A 12,136-nucleotide genomic window follows, 5' to 3' on the forward strand; every position below is an offset into this window, starting at 1 on the left:
TGGTCTAAGACGCTGTTTTAAGGCACCTTTGTCTTCGGAGGGCGTGGGGTCGAATCCCACCTCTATCAGTCCATTTTGTTTTCTAACATTAATAATATGAATCTTATGCTTATTAGTCTGAGGTGACGTTTGTTTCTAGGTAGGGTGGCCGAGTGGTCTAAGGCGCTGGTTTTAGGCACCAGTCTCTTCGGGGGCGTGGATTCGAATCCCACCTCTATCAGCCTATTTTGTTTTCTAAGATTAATAATATGAAGCTTTTGCTTAATAGACTGAGTTTGCTATTGCTGTCAGGTAGAGTGGCCGAGTGGACTAAGGCGCTGGTTTTAGGCACCAGCTTCGTCGGGGGCGTGGGTTCGAATCCCACCTCTATCAGCTGGCTTTGTTTTCTTCGATTAATAATATGAATCTTTTGCTTATTAGTCTGAGGTGACTTTTGTTTCCAGGTAGAGTGGCCGAGCGGTCTAAGGCGCTGGTTTTAGGCACCAGTTTCTTCGGGGAGTGGGTTCGAATCCCACCTCTATCAGCCGATTTTGTTTTCTAAGACTAATAATATGAAGCTTTTCCTTAATAGACTGAGTTTGCTATTGCTCTCAGGTAGAGTGGCCGAGTGGTCTAAGACGCTGTTTTAAGGCACGTTTGTTTACGGAGGGCGTGGGGTCGAATCCCACCTTTATCAGTTTATTTTGTTTTCTAGGATTAATAATATGAAGCTTTTGCTTATTAGTCTGAGGTGACGTTTGTTTCCAGGTAGAGTGGCCGAGTGGTCTAAGGCGCTGGTTTTAGGCACCATGCTCTTCGGGGGCGTGGGATCGAGTCCCACCTCTATCAGTCCATTTTGTTTTCTAACATTAATAATATGAATCTTTTGCTTATTAGTCTGAGGTGACTTTTGTTTCGAGGTAGAGTGGCCGAGTGGTCTAAGGCGCTGGTTTTAGGCACCAGTCTCTTCGAGGGCGTGGATTCGAATCCCACCTCTATCAGCCTATTTTGTTTTCTAAGATTAAAAATATGAAGCCTTTGCTTAATAGACTTAGTTTAGTATTGCTTTCAGGTAGAGTGACCGAGTGGTCTAAGACGCTGTTTTAAGGCACCTTTGTCTTCGGAGGGCGTGGGCTCGAATTCCACCTCTATCAGTCCATTTTGTTTTCTAATATTAATAATATGAATCTTTTGCTTATTAGTCTGAGGTGACGTTTGTTTCTAGGTAGAGTGGCCGAGTGGTCTAAGGCGCTGGTTTTAGGCACCAGTCTCTTCGGGGGCGTGGGTTCGAATCCCACCTCTATCAGCTTGTTTTGTTTTCTTCGATTAATAATATGAACCATTTTCTTATTAGTCTGAGGTGACGTTTGTTTCTAGGTAGAGTGGCCTAGTGGTCTAAGGCGCTGGTTTTAGGCACCAGTCTCTTCGGGGGCGTGGATTCGAATCCCACCTCTATCAGCGTATTATGTTTTCTAGGATTAATAATATGAAGCTTTTGCTTATAAGTCTGAGATGACTTATGATTCCCAGTTAGAGTGGCCGAATGATTTAAGGCGGTGACTTTTGGCACCAGTCTGTTCGGAGCGTGGGATCGAATCCAACCCCTATCAGATTGTTTTGTTTTCTTCGATTAATAATATGAACCATTTGCTTATTAGTCTGAGGTGACGTTTGTTTTCAGGTAGAGTGGCCAAGTGGTCTAAGGCGCTGGTTTTAGGCACCAGTCTCATCGGGGGCGTGGGATCGAATCCCACCTTTATCAGACTATTTTCTTTTCTAAGATTAATAATATGAAGCTTTTGCTTAATAGACTGAGTTTGCTATTGCTCTCAGGTAGAGTGGCCGAGTGGTCTGAGGCGCTGGTTTTAGGCACCAGTCTCTTCGGGGGCGTGGGTTCAAATCCCACCTCTTTCAGCCTATTTTGTTTTCTAGGATTAATAATATAAAGCTTTTTCTTATTAGTCTGTGGTGTCTGCTGTTTCCAGGTAGCGTGGCCGAGTGGTCTAAGACGCTGGTGTAAGGCACCATTGTCTTCGGGGGGCGTTGGTTCGAATCCCACGTCTATCAGTCCATTTTGTTATCTAGCATTAATAATATGAATCTTTTGCTTATTAGTCTGAGGTGACGTTTGTTTCTAGGTAGAGTGGCCGAGTGGTCAAAGGCGCTGGTTTTAGGCATCAGTCTCTTCGGGGGCGTGGATTCGATTCCCACCTCTATCAGCCTATTTTGTTTTCTAAGATTAATAATATGAAGCTTTTTCTTAATAGACTGAGTTTGCTATTGCTGTCAGGTAGAGTGGCCGAGTGGTCTAAGGCGCTGGTTTTAGGCACCAGTCTGTTCGGGGCGTGGGTTCGAATCCCACCTCTATCAGCTTGTTTTGTTTTCTTCGATTAATAATATGAACCATTTGCTTATTAGTCTGAGGTGACTTGTGTTTCCAGGTAAAGTGGCCGAGTGGTCTAAGAGGCTGGTTTTAGTCACCAGTCTCTTCGTTGGCGTGGGTTCGAATCCCACCTCTATCAGCCTATTTTGTTTTCTAGGATTAATAATATGAAGCTTTTTCCTATTAGTCTGTGGTGTCTATTGTTTTCAGGTAGAGTGGCCGAGTGGTCTAAGACGCTGGTTTAAGGCACCTTTGTCTTCGGGAAGCGTGGGGTGGAATCCCACCTCTATCAGTCCATTTTGTTTTCTAACATTAATAACATGAATCTTTTGCTTATTTGTCTGAGGTGACGTTTGTTTCTAGGTAGGGTGGCCGAGTGGACTAAGGCGCTGGTTTTAGGCACCAGTCTTTTCGGGGGCGTGGATTCGAATCCCACCTCTATCAGCCTATTTTGTTTTCTAAGATTTAAATTATGAAGCCTTTGCTTAATAGTCTTAGTTTGCTATTGCTTTCAGGTAGAGTGGCCGAGTGGTCTAAGACGCTGTTTTAAGGCACCTTTGTCTTCGGAGGGCGTGGGGCCGAATCCCACCTCTATCAGTCCATTTTGGTTTCTAACATTAATAATATGAATCTTTTGCTTATTAGTCTGAGGTGACTTTTGTTTCTAGGTAGAGTGGCCGAGTGGTCTAAGGCGCTGGTTTTAGGCACCAGTCTCTTCGAGGGCGTGGATTCGAATCCCACCTCTATCAGCCTATTTTGTTTTCTAAGATTAAAAATATGAAGCCTTTGCTTAATAGACTTAGTTTGGTATTGCTTTCAGGTAGAGTGACCGAGTGGTCTAAGACGCTGTTTTAAGGCACCTTTGTCTTCGGAGGGCGTGGGCTCGAATTCCACCTCTATCAGTCCATTTTGTTTTCTAATATTAATAATATGAATCTTTTGCTTATTAGTCTGAGGTGACGTTTGTTTCTAGGTAGAGTGGCCGAGTGGTCTAAGGCGCTGGTTTTAGGCACCAGTCTCTTCGGGGGCGTGGGTTCGAATCCCACCTCTATCAGCTTGTTTTGTTTTCTTCGATTAATAATATGAACCATTTTCTTATTAGTCTGAGGTGACGTTTGTTTCTAGGTAGAGTGGCCTAGTGGTCTAAGGCGCTGGTTTTAGGCACCAGTCTCTTCGGGGGCGTGGATTCGAATCCTACCTCTATCAGCGTATTATGTTTTCTAGGATTAATAATATGAAGCTTTTGCTTATAAGTCTGAGATGACTTCTGATTCCCAGTTAGAGTGGCCGAATGATTTAAGGCGGTGACTTTTGGCACCAGTCTGTTCGGAGCGTGGGATCGAATCCAACCCCTATCAGATTGTTTTGTTTTCTTCGATTAATAATATGAACCATTTGCTTATTAGTCTGAGGTGACGTTTGTTTTCAGGTAGAGTGGCCGAGTGGTCTAAGGCGCTGGTTTTAGGCACCAGTCTCATCGGGGGCGTGGGATCGAATCCCACCTTTATCAGACAATTTTCATTTCTAAGATTAATAATATGAAGCTTTTGCTTAATAGACTGAGTTTGCTATTGCTCTCAGGTAGAGTGGCCGAGTGGTCTGAGGCGCTGGTTTTAGGCACCAGTCTCTTCGGGGGCGTGGGTTCAAATCCCACCTCTATCAGCCTATTTTGTTTTCTAAGATTAATAATATAAAGCTTTTTCTTATTAGTCTGTGGTGTCTGCTGTTTCCAGGTAGCGTGGCCGAGTGGTCTAAGGCGCTGGTTTTAGGCACCAGTCTGTTCGGGGCGTGGTATCGAATCCCACCTCTATCAGCTTGTTTTGTTTACTTCGATTAATAGTATGAACCATTTGCTTATTAGTCTGAGGTGACGTTTGTTTGTAGGTAGAGTGGCCGAGTGTTCTAAGGCGCTGGTTTTTGGCACCAGTCTCTTCGGGTGCGTGGATTCGAATCCCGCCTCTATCTGCCTATTTTGTTTTCTAAGATTAATAATATGAAGCTTTTTCTTAATAGACTGAGTTTGCTATTGCTGTCAGGTAGAGTGGCCAAGTGGTCTAAGGTGCTGGTTTTAGGCACCAGTCTCTTCGGAGGCGTGGGTTCGAATCCCACCTCTATCAGCTTGTTTTGTTTTCTTCGATTAATAATATGAACCATTTGCTTATTAGTATGAGGTGACTTTGTTTCCAGGTAGAGTGGCCGAGCGGTCTAAGGCGCTGGTTTTAGGCACCAGTCTCTTCGGGGGCGTGGGTTCGAATCACACCTCTATCAGCTTGTTTTGTTTTCTTCGATTAATAATATGAACCATTTGCTTATTAGTATGAGGTGATTATGCTTACAGGTAGAGTGGCCAAGCGGTCTAAGGCGCTGGTTTTAGGCACCAGTCTCTTCGGGGGCGTGGATTCGAATCCCACCTCTATCAGCCTATTTAGTTTTCTAAGATTAAAAATATGAAGCCTTTGCTTAATAGACTTAGTTTGGTATTGCTTTCAGGTAGAGTGACCGAGTGGTCTAAGACGCTGTTTTAAGGCACCTTTGTCTTCGGAGGGCGTGGGCTCGAATCCCACCTCTATCAGTCCATTTTGTTCTCTAAAATTAATAATATGAATCTTTTGCTTATTAGTCTGAGGTGACGTTTGTGTCTAGGTAGAGTGGCCGAGTGGTCTAAGGCGCTGGTTTTAGGCACCAGTCTCTTCGGGGGCGTGGGATCGAGTCCCACCTCTATCAGTCCATTTTGTTTTCTAGCATTAATAATATGAATCTTTTGCTTATTAGTCCGAGGTGACGTTTGTTTTTAGGTAGGGTGGCCGAGTGGTCTAAGGCGCTGGTTTTAGGCACCAGTCTCTTCGGGGGCGTGGATTCGAATCCCACCTCTATCAGCCTATTTAGTTTTCTAAGATTAAAAATATGAAGCCTTTGCTTAATAGACTTAGTTGGGTATTGCTTTCAGGTAGAGTGACCGAGTGGTCTAAGACGCTGTTTTAAGGCACCTTTGTCTTCGGAGGGCGTGGGCTCGAATCCCACCTCTATCAGTCCATTTTGTTTTCTAACATTAATAATATGAATCTTTTGCTTATTAGTCTGAGATGACGTTTGTTTCTAGGTAGCGTGCCCGAGTGGTCTAAGGCGCTGGTTTTAGGCACCAGTCTCTTCGGGGGCGTGGATTCGAATCCCACCTCTATCAGCCTATTGTTGTCTTCTAAGATTAAAAATATGAAGCCTTTGCGTAATAGTCTTAGTTTGCTGTTGCTTTCAGGTAGAGTGGCCGAGTGGTCTAAGACGCTATTTTAAGGCACCTTTGTCTTCGGAGGGCGTGGGGTCGAATCCCACCTCTATCAGTCCATTTTGTTTTCTAACATTAATAGTATGAACCATTTGCTTATTAGTCCGAGGTGACGTTTGTTTCTAGGTAGGGTGGCCGAGTGGACTAAGGCGCTGGTTTTAGGCACCAGTCTTTTCGGGGGCGTGGATTCGAATCCCACCTCTATCAGCCTATTTTGTTTTCTAAGAATTAAAATATGAAGCCTTTGCTTAATAGTCTTAGTTTGGTATTGCTTTCAGGTAGAGTGACCGAGTGGTCTAAGACGCTGTTTTAAGGCACCTTTGTCTTCGGAGGGCGTGGGCTCGAATTCCACCTCTATCAGTCCATTTTGTTTTCTAATATTAATAAAATGAATCTTTTGCTTATTAGTCTGAGGTGACGTTTGTTTCTAGGTAGAGTGGCCGAGTGGTCTAAGGCGCTGGTTTTAGGCACCAGTCTCTTCGGGGGCGTGGACTCGAATCCCACCTCTATCAGCCTATTTTGTTTTCTAGGATTAATAATATGAAGCTCTTTCTTATTAGTCTTAGGTGACCTTTGTTTCCAGGTAGAGTGGCCGAGTGGTCTAAGGCGCTGGTTTTAGGCACCAGTCTGTTCGGGGCGTGGGATCGAATCCCACCTCTATCAGCTTGTTTTGATTACTTCAATTAATAATATGAACCATTTGCTTATAAGTCTGAGGTGACGTTTGTTTCTAGGTAGGGTGGCCGAGTGGTCTAAGGCGCTGGTTTTAGGCACCAGTCTCTTCGGGGGCGTGGATTCGAATCCCACCTCTATCAGCCTATTGTTGTCTTCTAAGATTAAAAATATGAAGCCTTTGCGTAATAGTCTTAGTTTGCTATTGCTTTCAGGTAGAGTGGCCGAGTGGTCTAAGACGCTGTTTTAAGGCACCTTTGTCTTCGGAGGGCGTGGGGTCGAATCCCACCTCTATCAGTCCATTTTGGTTTCTAACATTAATAATATGAATCTTTTGCTTATTAGTCTGAGGTGACTTTTGTTTCTAGGTAGAGTGGCCGAGTGGTCTAAGGCGCTGGTTTTAGGCACCAGTCTCTTCGGGGGCGTGGATTCGAATCCCACCTCTATCAGCCTATTTTGTTTTCTAAGATTTAAAATATGAAGCCTTTGCTTAATAGTCTTAGTTTGCTATTGCTTTCAGGTAGAGTGGCCGAGTGGTCTAAGACGCTGTTTTAAGGCACCTTTGTCTTCGGAGGGCGTGGGGTCGAATCCCACCTCTATCAGTCCATTTTGGTTTCTAACATTAATAATATGAATCTTTTGCTTATTAGTCTGAGGTGACTTTTGTTTCTAGGTAGAGTGGCCGAGTGGTCTAAGGCGCTGGTTTTAGGCACCAGTCTGTTCGGGGCGTGGGATCGAATCCCACCCCTATCAGCTTGTTTTGTTTACTTCGATTAATAACATGAACCATTTGCTTATAAGTCTGAGGTGACGTTTGTTTCTATGTAGGGTGGCCGAGTGGTCTAAGGCGCTGGTTTTAGGCACCAGTCTGTTCGGGGCGTGGGATCGAATCCCACCTCTATAAGCTTGTTTTGATTACTTCGATTAATAGTATGAACCATTTGCTTATTAGTCTGAGGTGACGTTTGTTTCTAGGTAGGGTGGCCGAGTGTTCTAAGGCGCAGGTTTTAGGCACCAGTCTCTTCGGGGGCGTGGATTCGCATCCCGCCTCTATCTGCCTATTTTGTTTTCTAAGATTAATAATATGAAGCTTTTTCTTAATAGACTGAGTTTGCTATTGCTGTCAGGTAGAGTGGCCAAGTGGTCTAAGGTGCTGGTTTTAGGCACCAGTCTCTTCGGAGGCGTGGGTTCGAATCCCACCTCTATCAGCTTGTTTTGTTTTCTTCGATTAATAATATGAACCATTTGCTTATTAGTATGAGGTGACTTTGTTTCCAGGTAGAGTGGCCGAGCGGTCTAAGGCGCTGGTTTTAGGCACCAGTCTCTTCGGGGGCGTGGGTTCGAATCACACCTCTATCAGCTTGTTTTGTTTTCTTCGATTAATAATATGAACCCTTTGCTTATTAGTATGAGGTTATTATGCTTACAGGTAGAGTGCCCAAGCGGTCTAAGGCGCTGGTTTTAGGCACCAGTCTCTTCGGGGGCGTGGATTCGAACCCCACCTCTATCAGCCTATTTAGTTTTCTAAGATTAAAAATATGAAGCCTTTGCTTAATAGACTTAGTTTGGTATTGCTTTCAGGTAGAGTGACTGAGTGGTCTAAGACGCTGTTTTAAGGCACCTTTGTCTTCGGAGGGCGTGGGCTCGAATCCCACCTCTATCAGTCCATTTTGTTCTCTAAAATTAATAATATGAATCTTTTGCTTATTAGTCCGAGGTGACGTTTGTTTCTAGGTAGGGTGGCCGAGTGGTCTAAGGCGCTGGTTTTAGGCACCAGTCTCTTCAAGGGCGTGGATTCGAATCCCACCTCTATCAGCCAATTTAGTTTTCTAAGATTAAAAATATGAAGCCTTTGCTTAATAGACTTAGTTTGGTATTGCTTTCAGGTAGAGTGACCGAGTGGTCTAAGACGCTGTTTTAAGGCACCTTTGTCTTCGGAGGGCGTGGGCTCGAATCCCACCTCTATCAGTCCATTTTGTTTTCTAACATTAATAATATGAATCTTTTGCTTATTAGTCTGAGATGACGTTTGTTTCTAGGTAGCGTGCCCGAGTGGTCTAAGGCGCTGGTTTTAGGCACCAGTCTCTTCGGGGGCGTGGATTCGATTCCCACCTCTATCAGCCTATTTTGTTTTCTAGGATTAATAATATGAAGCTCTTTCTTATTAGTCTGAGGTGACCTTTGTTTCCAGGTAGAGTGGCCGAGTGGTCTAAGGCGCTGGTTTTAGGCACCAGTCTGTTCGGGGCGTGGGATCGGATCGCACCTTAATCAGCTTGTTTTGTTTACTTCGATTAATAATATGAACCATTTGCTTATTAGTCTGAGGTGACGTTTGTTTCTAAGTAGAGTGGCCGAGTGTTCTAAGGCGTTGGTTTTTGGCACCAGTCTCTTCGGGGGCGTGGGTTCGAATCCCACCTCTATCAGCTTGTTTTTTTTCTTCGATTAATAATATGAACCATTTGCTTATTAGTCTGAGGTGACTTGCTTTTCCAGGTAGAGTGGCCGAGTGGTCTAAGAGGCTGGTTTTAGGCACCAGTCTCTTCGGGGGCGTGGGTTCGAATTCCACCTCAATCAGCTTGTTTTGTTTTCTTCGATTAATAATATGAACCATTTGCTTATTAGTATGAGGTGACTTTGTTTCCAGGTAGAGTGGCCGAGTGGTCTAAGGCGCTGGTTTTAGGCACCAGTCTCTTCGGGGGTGTGGATTCGAATCCCACCTCTATCAGCCTATTTAGTTTTCTAAGATTAAAAATATGAAGCCTTTGCTTAATAGACTTAGTTTGGTATTGCTTCAGGAAGAGTGACCGAGTGGTCTAAGACGCTGTTTTAAGGCACCTTTGTCTTCGGAGGGCGTGGGGTCGAATCCCACCTCTATCAGTCCATTTTGTTTTCTAACATTAATAATATGAATCTTTTGCTTATTAGTCTGAGGTGACGTTTGTGTCTAGGTACGTTGGCCGAGTGTTCTAAGGCGCTGGTTTTAGGCACCAGTCTCTTCGGGGGCGTGGACTCGAATCCCACCTCTATCAGCCTATTTTGTTTTCTAGGATTAATAATATGAAGCTCTTTCTTATTAGTCTTAGGTGACCTTTGTTTCCAGGTAGAGTGGCCGAGTGGTCTAAGGCGCTGGTTTTAGGCACCAGTCTGTTCGGGGCGTGGGATCGAATCCCACCTCTATCAGCTTGTTTTGATTACTTCAATTAATAATATGAACCATTTGCTTATAAGACTGAGGTGACGTTTGTTTCTAGGTAGGGTGGCCGAGTGGTCTAAGGCGCTGGTTTTAGGCACCAGTCTCTTCGGGGGCGTGGATTCGAATCCCACCTCTATCAGCCTATTGTTGTCTTCTAAGATTAAAAATATGAAGCCTTTGCGTAATAGTCTTAGTTTGCTGTTGCTTTCAGGTAGAGTGGCCGAGTGGTCTAAGACGCTATTTTAAGGCACCTTTGTCTTCGGAGGGCGTGGGGTCGAATCCCACCTCTATCAGTCCATTTTGTTTTCTAACATTAATAATATGAATCTTTTGCTTATTAGTCTGAGGTGACGTTTGTGTCTAGGTAGGGTGGCCGAGTGGTCTAAGGCGCTGGTTTTAGGCACCAGCCTCTTCGGGGGCGTGGACTCGAATCCCACCTCTATCAGCCTATTTTGTTTTCTAGGATTAATAATATGATGCTCTTTCTTATTAGTCTGAGGTGACCTTTGTTTCCAGGTAGAGTGGCCGAGTGGTCTAAGGCGCTGGTTTTAGGCACCAGTCTGTTCGGGGCGTGGGATCGAATCCCACCTCTATCAGCTTGTTTTGATTACTTCGATTAATAATATGAACCATTTGCTTATTAGTCTGAGGTGACGTTTGTTTCCAGGTAGTAGGACCGAGTGGTCTAAGGCGCTGGTTTTAGGCACCAGTCTGTTCGGGGCGTGGGATCGAATCCCACCTCTATCAGCTTGTTTTGTTTACTTCGATTAATAACATGAACCATTTGCTTATAAGTCTGAGGTGACGTTTGTTTCTAGGTAGGGTGGCCGAGTTGTCTAAGGCGCTGGTTTTAGGCACCAGTCTGTTCGGGGCGTGGGATCGAATCCCACCTCTATAAGCTTGTTTTGATTACTTCGATTAATAGTATGAACCATTTGCTTATTAGTCTGAGGTGACGTTTGTTTCTAGGTAGGGTGGCCGAGTGTTCTAAGGCGCAGGTTTTAGGCACCAGTCTCTTCGGGGGCGTGGATTCGCATCCCACCTCTATCTGCCTATTTTGTTTTCTAAGATTAATAATATGAAGCTTTTTCTTAATAGGCTGAGTTTGCTATTGCTGTCAGGTAGAGTGGCCGAGTGGTCTGAGGCGCTGGTTTTAGGCACCAGACTCTTCGGGGGCGTGGGTTCGAATCCCATCTCTATCAGTCCATTTTTTTTCTAACATTAATAATATGAATCTTTTGCTTATTAGACTGAGGTGACGTTTGTTTCTAGGTAGAGTGGCCGAGTGGTCTAAGGCGCAGGTTTTAGGCACCAGTCTCTTTGGGGGCGTGGATTCGAATCCCACCTCTATCAGCCTATTTAGTTTTCTAAGATTAAAAATATGAAGCCTTTGCTTAATAGACTTAGTTTGGTATTGCTTTCAGGTAGAGTGACCGAGTGGTCTAAGACGCTGTTTTAAGGCACCTTTGTCTTCGGAGGGCGTGGGCTCGAATCCCACCTCTATCAGTCCATTTTGTTTTCTAAAATTAATAATATGAATCTTTTGCTTATTAGTCCGAGGTGACGTTTGTTTCTAGGTAGGGTGGCCGAGTGGTCTAAGGCGCTGGTTTTAGGCACCAGTCTCTTCGGGGGCGTGGATTCGAATCCCACCTCTATCAGCCTATTTTGTTTTCTAAGATTAAAAATATGAAGCCTTTGCTTAATAGTCTTAGTTTGCTATTGCTTTCAGGTAGAGTGGCCGAGTGGTCTAAGACGCTGTTTTAAGGCACCTTTGTCTTCGGAGGGCGTGGGGTCGAATCCCACATCTATCAGTCCATTTTGTTTTCTAACATTAATAATATGAATCTTTTGCTTATTAGTCTGAGGTGACGTTTGTTTCTAGGTAGGGTGCCCGAGTGGTCTAAGGCGCTGGTTTTAGGCACCAGTCTCTTCGGGGGCGTGGATTCGATTCCCACCTCTATCAGCCTATTTTGTTTTCTAGGATTAATAATATGAAGCCTTTTCTTATTAGTCTGAGGTGACCTTTGTTTCCAGGTAGAGTGGCCGAGTGGTCTAAGGCGCTGGTTTTAGGCACCAGTCTGTTCGGGGCGTGGGTTCGAATCCCACCTCTATCAGCTTGTTTTGTTTTCTTCGATTAATAATATGAACCATTTGCTTATTAGTCTGAGGTGACTTGTGTTTCCAGGTAAAGTGGCCGAGTGGTCTAAGAGGCTGGTTTTAGTCACCAGTCTCTTCGTTGGCGTGGGTTCGAATCCCACCTCTATCAGCCTATTTTGTTTTCTAGGATTAATAATATGAAGCTTTTTCCTATTAGTCTGTGGTGTCTATTGTTTTCAGGTAGAGTGGCCGAGTGGTCTAAGACGCTGGTTTAAGGCACCTTTGTCTTCGGGAAGCGTGGGGTGGAATCCCACCTCTATCAGTCCATTTTGTTTTCTAACATTAATAACATGAATCTTTTGCTTATTTGTCTGAGGTGACGTTTGTTTCTAGGTAGAGTGGCCGAGTGGTCTAAGGCGCTGGTTTTAGGCACCAGTCTCTTCGGGGGCGTGGGTTCGAATCCCACCTCTATCAGCTTGTTTTTTTTCTTCGATTAATAATATGAACCATTTGCTTATTAGTCTGAGGTGAC

The 12,136-nt window shown here is 44.4% G+C and overlaps 43 non-coding genes across 43 annotated transcripts; all 43 read left to right on the forward strand.

The window, feature by feature from the left end:
- The first annotated feature begins 138 nt into the window (after positions 1-138).
- On the forward strand, positions 139-220 carry TRNAL-UAG (transfer RNA leucine (anticodon UAG)). The gene has a single exon. It is a non-coding gene; the product is annotated as a tRNA-Leu (tRNA).
- A 70-nt stretch (positions 221-290) lies between these two features.
- TRNAL-UAG (transfer RNA leucine (anticodon UAG)) lies at positions 291-372 on the forward strand. The gene has a single exon. It is a non-coding gene; the product is annotated as a tRNA-Leu (tRNA).
- Positions 373-442: 70 nt separating this feature from the next.
- On the forward strand, positions 443-523 carry TRNAL-UAG (transfer RNA leucine (anticodon UAG)). The gene has a single exon. It is a non-coding gene; the product is annotated as a tRNA-Leu (tRNA).
- A 223-nt stretch (positions 524-746) lies between these two features.
- TRNAL-UAG (transfer RNA leucine (anticodon UAG)) lies at positions 747-828 on the forward strand. Its single transcript has one exon. It is a non-coding gene; the product is annotated as a tRNA-Leu (tRNA).
- Positions 829-898: 70 nt separating this feature from the next.
- TRNAL-UAG (transfer RNA leucine (anticodon UAG)) lies at positions 899-980 on the forward strand. The gene has a single exon. It is a non-coding gene; the product is annotated as a tRNA-Leu (tRNA).
- A 223-nt stretch (positions 981-1,203) lies between these two features.
- On the forward strand, positions 1,204-1,285 carry TRNAL-UAG (transfer RNA leucine (anticodon UAG)). The gene has a single exon. It is a non-coding gene; the product is annotated as a tRNA-Leu (tRNA).
- A 70-nt stretch (positions 1,286-1,355) lies between these two features.
- TRNAL-UAG (transfer RNA leucine (anticodon UAG)) lies at positions 1,356-1,437 on the forward strand. Its single transcript has one exon. It is a non-coding gene; the product is annotated as a tRNA-Leu (tRNA).
- A 222-nt stretch (positions 1,438-1,659) lies between these two features.
- On the forward strand, positions 1,660-1,741 carry TRNAL-UAG (transfer RNA leucine (anticodon UAG)). Its single transcript has one exon. It is a non-coding gene; the product is annotated as a tRNA-Leu (tRNA).
- Positions 1,742-1,811: 70 nt separating this feature from the next.
- Positions 1,812-1,893, forward strand: TRNAL-UAG (transfer RNA leucine (anticodon UAG)). Its single transcript has one exon. It is a non-coding gene; the product is annotated as a tRNA-Leu (tRNA).
- A 223-nt stretch (positions 1,894-2,116) lies between these two features.
- TRNAL-UAG (transfer RNA leucine (anticodon UAG)) lies at positions 2,117-2,198 on the forward strand. The gene has a single exon. It is a non-coding gene; the product is annotated as a tRNA-Leu (tRNA).
- Positions 2,199-2,268: 70 nt separating this feature from the next.
- Positions 2,269-2,349, forward strand: TRNAL-UAG (transfer RNA leucine (anticodon UAG)). Its single transcript has one exon. It is a non-coding gene; the product is annotated as a tRNA-Leu (tRNA).
- A 375-nt stretch (positions 2,350-2,724) lies between these two features.
- Positions 2,725-2,806, forward strand: TRNAL-UAG (transfer RNA leucine (anticodon UAG)). The gene has a single exon. It is a non-coding gene; the product is annotated as a tRNA-Leu (tRNA).
- Positions 2,807-3,029: 223 nt separating this feature from the next.
- On the forward strand, positions 3,030-3,111 carry TRNAL-UAG (transfer RNA leucine (anticodon UAG)). The gene has a single exon. It is a non-coding gene; the product is annotated as a tRNA-Leu (tRNA).
- Positions 3,112-3,334: 223 nt separating this feature from the next.
- TRNAL-UAG (transfer RNA leucine (anticodon UAG)) lies at positions 3,335-3,416 on the forward strand. The gene has a single exon. It is a non-coding gene; the product is annotated as a tRNA-Leu (tRNA).
- A 70-nt stretch (positions 3,417-3,486) lies between these two features.
- TRNAL-UAG (transfer RNA leucine (anticodon UAG)) lies at positions 3,487-3,568 on the forward strand. Its single transcript has one exon. It is a non-coding gene; the product is annotated as a tRNA-Leu (tRNA).
- Positions 3,569-3,790: 222 nt separating this feature from the next.
- On the forward strand, positions 3,791-3,872 carry TRNAL-UAG (transfer RNA leucine (anticodon UAG)). Its single transcript has one exon. It is a non-coding gene; the product is annotated as a tRNA-Leu (tRNA).
- A 70-nt stretch (positions 3,873-3,942) lies between these two features.
- Positions 3,943-4,024, forward strand: TRNAL-UAG (transfer RNA leucine (anticodon UAG)). The gene has a single exon. It is a non-coding gene; the product is annotated as a tRNA-Leu (tRNA).
- A 373-nt stretch (positions 4,025-4,397) lies between these two features.
- TRNAL-UAG (transfer RNA leucine (anticodon UAG)) lies at positions 4,398-4,479 on the forward strand. Its single transcript has one exon. It is a non-coding gene; the product is annotated as a tRNA-Leu (tRNA).
- Positions 4,480-4,548: 69 nt separating this feature from the next.
- TRNAL-UAG (transfer RNA leucine (anticodon UAG)) lies at positions 4,549-4,630 on the forward strand. The gene has a single exon. It is a non-coding gene; the product is annotated as a tRNA-Leu (tRNA).
- A 69-nt stretch (positions 4,631-4,699) lies between these two features.
- Positions 4,700-4,781, forward strand: TRNAL-UAG (transfer RNA leucine (anticodon UAG)). Its single transcript has one exon. It is a non-coding gene; the product is annotated as a tRNA-Leu (tRNA).
- Positions 4,782-5,004: 223 nt separating this feature from the next.
- On the forward strand, positions 5,005-5,086 carry TRNAL-UAG (transfer RNA leucine (anticodon UAG)). The gene has a single exon. It is a non-coding gene; the product is annotated as a tRNA-Leu (tRNA).
- Positions 5,087-5,156: 70 nt separating this feature from the next.
- Positions 5,157-5,238, forward strand: TRNAL-UAG (transfer RNA leucine (anticodon UAG)). The gene has a single exon. It is a non-coding gene; the product is annotated as a tRNA-Leu (tRNA).
- A 529-nt stretch (positions 5,239-5,767) lies between these two features.
- TRNAL-UAG (transfer RNA leucine (anticodon UAG)) lies at positions 5,768-5,849 on the forward strand. The gene has a single exon. It is a non-coding gene; the product is annotated as a tRNA-Leu (tRNA).
- Positions 5,850-6,072: 223 nt separating this feature from the next.
- On the forward strand, positions 6,073-6,154 carry TRNAL-UAG (transfer RNA leucine (anticodon UAG)). Its single transcript has one exon. It is a non-coding gene; the product is annotated as a tRNA-Leu (tRNA).
- Positions 6,155-6,224: 70 nt separating this feature from the next.
- On the forward strand, positions 6,225-6,305 carry TRNAL-UAG (transfer RNA leucine (anticodon UAG)). The gene has a single exon. It is a non-coding gene; the product is annotated as a tRNA-Leu (tRNA).
- A 70-nt stretch (positions 6,306-6,375) lies between these two features.
- TRNAL-UAG (transfer RNA leucine (anticodon UAG)) lies at positions 6,376-6,457 on the forward strand. Its single transcript has one exon. It is a non-coding gene; the product is annotated as a tRNA-Leu (tRNA).
- A 224-nt stretch (positions 6,458-6,681) lies between these two features.
- TRNAL-UAG (transfer RNA leucine (anticodon UAG)) lies at positions 6,682-6,763 on the forward strand. Its single transcript has one exon. It is a non-coding gene; the product is annotated as a tRNA-Leu (tRNA).
- A 223-nt stretch (positions 6,764-6,986) lies between these two features.
- TRNAL-UAG (transfer RNA leucine (anticodon UAG)) lies at positions 6,987-7,067 on the forward strand. The gene has a single exon. It is a non-coding gene; the product is annotated as a tRNA-Leu (tRNA).
- A 70-nt stretch (positions 7,068-7,137) lies between these two features.
- TRNAL-UAG (transfer RNA leucine (anticodon UAG)) lies at positions 7,138-7,218 on the forward strand. Its single transcript has one exon. It is a non-coding gene; the product is annotated as a tRNA-Leu (tRNA).
- Positions 7,219-7,440: 222 nt separating this feature from the next.
- TRNAL-UAG (transfer RNA leucine (anticodon UAG)) lies at positions 7,441-7,522 on the forward strand. The gene has a single exon. It is a non-coding gene; the product is annotated as a tRNA-Leu (tRNA).
- Positions 7,523-7,591: 69 nt separating this feature from the next.
- TRNAL-UAG (transfer RNA leucine (anticodon UAG)) lies at positions 7,592-7,673 on the forward strand. Its single transcript has one exon. It is a non-coding gene; the product is annotated as a tRNA-Leu (tRNA).
- Positions 7,674-8,047: 374 nt separating this feature from the next.
- Positions 8,048-8,129, forward strand: TRNAL-UAG (transfer RNA leucine (anticodon UAG)). Its single transcript has one exon. It is a non-coding gene; the product is annotated as a tRNA-Leu (tRNA).
- A 526-nt stretch (positions 8,130-8,655) lies between these two features.
- TRNAQ-UUG (transfer RNA glutamine (anticodon UUG)) lies at positions 8,656-8,737 on the forward strand. Its single transcript has one exon. It is a non-coding gene; the product is annotated as a tRNA-Gln (tRNA).
- A 220-nt stretch (positions 8,738-8,957) lies between these two features.
- Positions 8,958-9,039, forward strand: TRNAL-UAG (transfer RNA leucine (anticodon UAG)). Its single transcript has one exon. It is a non-coding gene; the product is annotated as a tRNA-Leu (tRNA).
- Positions 9,040-9,413: 374 nt separating this feature from the next.
- Positions 9,414-9,494, forward strand: TRNAL-UAG (transfer RNA leucine (anticodon UAG)). The gene has a single exon. It is a non-coding gene; the product is annotated as a tRNA-Leu (tRNA).
- Positions 9,495-9,564: 70 nt separating this feature from the next.
- On the forward strand, positions 9,565-9,646 carry TRNAL-UAG (transfer RNA leucine (anticodon UAG)). The gene has a single exon. It is a non-coding gene; the product is annotated as a tRNA-Leu (tRNA).
- Positions 9,647-10,022: 376 nt separating this feature from the next.
- On the forward strand, positions 10,023-10,103 carry TRNAL-UAG (transfer RNA leucine (anticodon UAG)). Its single transcript has one exon. It is a non-coding gene; the product is annotated as a tRNA-Leu (tRNA).
- A 524-nt stretch (positions 10,104-10,627) lies between these two features.
- On the forward strand, positions 10,628-10,709 carry TRNAL-UAG (transfer RNA leucine (anticodon UAG)). Its single transcript has one exon. It is a non-coding gene; the product is annotated as a tRNA-Leu (tRNA).
- A 69-nt stretch (positions 10,710-10,778) lies between these two features.
- On the forward strand, positions 10,779-10,860 carry TRNAL-UAG (transfer RNA leucine (anticodon UAG)). The gene has a single exon. It is a non-coding gene; the product is annotated as a tRNA-Leu (tRNA).
- Positions 10,861-11,083: 223 nt separating this feature from the next.
- TRNAL-UAG (transfer RNA leucine (anticodon UAG)) lies at positions 11,084-11,165 on the forward strand. Its single transcript has one exon. It is a non-coding gene; the product is annotated as a tRNA-Leu (tRNA).
- A 223-nt stretch (positions 11,166-11,388) lies between these two features.
- TRNAL-UAG (transfer RNA leucine (anticodon UAG)) lies at positions 11,389-11,470 on the forward strand. The gene has a single exon. It is a non-coding gene; the product is annotated as a tRNA-Leu (tRNA).
- Positions 11,471-11,540: 70 nt separating this feature from the next.
- Positions 11,541-11,621, forward strand: TRNAL-UAG (transfer RNA leucine (anticodon UAG)). The gene has a single exon. It is a non-coding gene; the product is annotated as a tRNA-Leu (tRNA).
- A 375-nt stretch (positions 11,622-11,996) lies between these two features.
- On the forward strand, positions 11,997-12,078 carry TRNAL-UAG (transfer RNA leucine (anticodon UAG)). The gene has a single exon. It is a non-coding gene; the product is annotated as a tRNA-Leu (tRNA).
- Positions 12,079-12,136: the final 58 nt, after the last annotated feature.

The sequence above is a fragment of the Phalangium opilio genome, unplaced genomic scaffold (assembly GCF_054372755.1).
Source record: "Phalangium opilio isolate 3A_F unplaced genomic scaffold, DU_Popi_V2 ptg000040l_1, whole genome shotgun sequence".
NCBI classification, from domain to species: Eukaryota; Metazoa; Arthropoda; class Arachnida; order Opiliones; family Phalangiidae; genus Phalangium; species Phalangium opilio.